This window comes from Taudactylus pleione, unplaced genomic scaffold (assembly GCF_031769625.1).
Source record: "Taudactylus pleione unplaced genomic scaffold, aTauple2 ptg000967l, whole genome shotgun sequence".
Taxonomy (NCBI): domain Eukaryota; kingdom Metazoa; phylum Chordata; class Amphibia; order Anura; family Myobatrachidae; genus Taudactylus; species Taudactylus pleione.
Genome location: NW_028285368.1, coordinates 11,182,501 through 11,185,000, shown reverse-complemented (window position 1 = coordinate 11,185,000; position 2,500 = coordinate 11,182,501). Strand labels below are relative to the sequence as shown.

Here is a 2,500-nt window from a genome sequence, read left to right as displayed (position 1 = left end):
GTACTTGGACTGGAGACCACCTGGGAATACCAGGTGCTGTAGGTAATTTTATATAGCCATAACATTCTTTTTTATTACATTTTACATTACATTTTTTTAACTTATCAATGAATTTACTTGAGTTAAGAAGTAAAAGAGGTCTAAAGTTAATGTTTTTGAGCGCCTACAGCCAAACCACACTGGACATGCCCAATCTCGTCTGATCTTGGAAGCTATGCAGTTTTGGGCCTGGTTAGTACTTGAATGGGAGACCACCTGGGAATACCAGGTGCTGTAGCTAATTTTATACTGCCATAACATTCTTTTCTATTAAATTTTAATTTAATTTTTTCAACTTATCAATGAATTTACTTGAGTTAAGAAGTAAAAGATGTCTAAAGTTAATGTTTTTGAGCACCTACAGCCAAACCACACTGGACATGCCCAATCTCGTCTGATCTTGCAAGCTATGCAGTGTTGGGCCTGGTTAGTACTTGTATGGGAGACCATCTGGGAATACCAGGTGCTCTAGGTAATTTTATATTGCCATAACATTCTTTTCTATTACATTTTACATTTAATTTTTTCAACTTATCAATGAATTTACTTGAGTTAAGAAGTAATAGAGGTCTAAAGTTAATATTTTTGAGCACCTACAGCCAAACCACACTGGACATGCCCAATCTCGTCTGATCTTGGAAGCTATGCAGTGTTGGGCCTGGTTAGTACTTGGATGGGAGACCACCTAGGAATACCAAGTGCTGTATGTAATTTTATGCAGCCATAACATTCTTTTCTATTACATTTTACATTTAATTTTTTCAACTTATCAATGAATTTACTTGAGTTAAGAAGTAAAAGAGGTCTAAAGTTAATGTGTTTGAGCACCTACAGCCAAACCACACTGGACATGCCCAATCTCATCTGATCTTGGAAGCTATGCAGTGTTGGACCTGGTTAGTACTAAGATGGGAGACCACCTAGGAATCCCAGGTGCTGTAGGTAATTTTATACTGCCATAACAGTCTTTTCTATTACATTTTACATTTAATTTTTTCAACTTATCAATGAATTTCCTTGAGTTAAGAAGTAATAGCGGTCTAAATTTAATGCTTTTGAGCACATACAGCCATACCACAGTGGACTTGCCCAATCTCATCTGATCTTGGAAGCTATGCAGTGTTGGGTCTGGTTTGTACTTGGATGGGAGACCACCTGGGAATACCAGGAGCTATAGGTAATTTTAGACAGCCAAAACATTCTTTTCTATTACATTTTACATTTCATTTTTTCAACTTATCAATGAATTTACTTGAGTTAAGAAGTAAAAGAGGTCTAAAGTTAATGTTTTTGAGCACCTACAGCCAAACCACACAGGACATGCCCAATCTCGTCAGATCTTGGAAGCTATGCACTGTTGGGCCTGGTTAGTACTTGGATGGGAAACCACCTGGGAATACCAGGTGCTGTAGGTAATTTTATATAGCCATAACATTCTTATCTATTACATTTTACATTACATTTTTTACAACTTATCAATGAATTTACTTGAGTTAAGAAGTAATAGAGGTCTAAAGTTAATGCTTTTGAGCACCTACAGCCAAACCACACTGGACATGCCCAATCTCGTCTGATCTTGGAAGCTATGCAGTGTTGGGCCTGGTTAGTACTTGGATGGGAGACCACCTGGGAATACCAGGTGCTGTAGGTAATTTTATACTGCCATAACATTCATTTCTATTACATTTTCAATTTAATTTTTTCAACTTATCAATGAATTTACTTGAGTTAAGAAGTAATAGAGGTCTAAAGTTAATGTTTTTGAGCATCTACAGCCCAAACACAGTTGACATGCCCAATCTCGTCTGATCTTGGAAACTATGCAGTGTTGGGCCTGGTTAGTACTTGGATGGGAGACCACCTGGGAATACCAGGAGCTGTAGGTAATTTTATACTGCCATAACATTCTTTTCTATTACATTTTACATTTAATTTTTCAACTTTTCATTGAATTTACTTGAGTAAAGAAGTAAAAGAGGTCTAAAGTTAATGTTTTTGAGCACCTACAGCCAAACCACACAGGACATGCCCAATCTCGTCAGATCTTGGAAGCTATGCAGTGTTGGGCCTGGTTAGTACTTGGATGGGAAACCACCTGGGAATACCAGGTGCTGTAGGTAATTTCATATAGCCATAACATTCTTATCTATTACATTTTACATTACATTTTTTACAACTTATCAATGAATTTACTTGAGTTAAGAAGTAAATAAGGTGTAAAGTTAAATTTTTTGAGTGCCTACAGCCAAACCACACTGGACATGCCCAATCTCGTCTGATCTTGGAAGCTATGCAGTGTTGGGCCTGGTTAGTACTTGAATGGTAGACAACCTGGGAATACCAGGTGCTGTAGGTAATTTTATACTGCAATAACATTCTTTTCTATTATATATTACATTTAATTTTTTCAACTTATCAATGAATTTACTTGAGTTAAGAAGTAAAAGATGTCTAAAGTTAA

General features: G+C 36.5%; 1 non-coding gene and 10 pseudogenes across 1 annotated transcript; all 11 read left to right on the top strand.

Moving 5' to 3' along the window:
* LOC148464976 (5S ribosomal RNA) overlaps positions 1-45 on the top strand; it is a 119-nt pseudogene extending 74 nt beyond the window's left edge.
* A 116-nt stretch (positions 46-161) lies between these two features.
* LOC148464975 (5S ribosomal RNA) lies at positions 162-280 on the top strand (annotated as a pseudogene).
* A 115-nt stretch (positions 281-395) lies between these two features.
* Positions 396-514, top strand: LOC148464974 (5S ribosomal RNA; annotated as a pseudogene).
* Positions 515-630: 116 nt separating this feature from the next.
* LOC148464973 (5S ribosomal RNA) lies at positions 631-749 on the top strand (annotated as a pseudogene).
* A 116-nt stretch (positions 750-865) lies between these two features.
* LOC148464972 (5S ribosomal RNA) lies at positions 866-984 on the top strand (annotated as a pseudogene).
* A 116-nt stretch (positions 985-1,100) lies between these two features.
* Positions 1,101-1,219, top strand: LOC148464971 (5S ribosomal RNA; annotated as a pseudogene).
* A 116-nt stretch (positions 1,220-1,335) lies between these two features.
* Positions 1,336-1,454, top strand: LOC148464970 (5S ribosomal RNA; annotated as a pseudogene).
* A 117-nt stretch (positions 1,455-1,571) lies between these two features.
* LOC148464969 (5S ribosomal RNA) lies at positions 1,572-1,690 on the top strand. The gene has a single exon (XR_015873104.1). It is a non-coding gene; the product is annotated as a 5S ribosomal RNA (ribosomal RNA).
* Positions 1,691-1,806: 116 nt separating this feature from the next.
* Positions 1,807-1,925, top strand: LOC148464968 (5S ribosomal RNA; annotated as a pseudogene).
* Positions 1,926-2,040: 115 nt separating this feature from the next.
* Positions 2,041-2,159, top strand: LOC148464967 (5S ribosomal RNA; annotated as a pseudogene).
* Positions 2,160-2,276: 117 nt separating this feature from the next.
* On the top strand, positions 2,277-2,395 carry LOC148464966 (5S ribosomal RNA; annotated as a pseudogene).
* Positions 2,396-2,500: the final 105 nt, after the last annotated feature.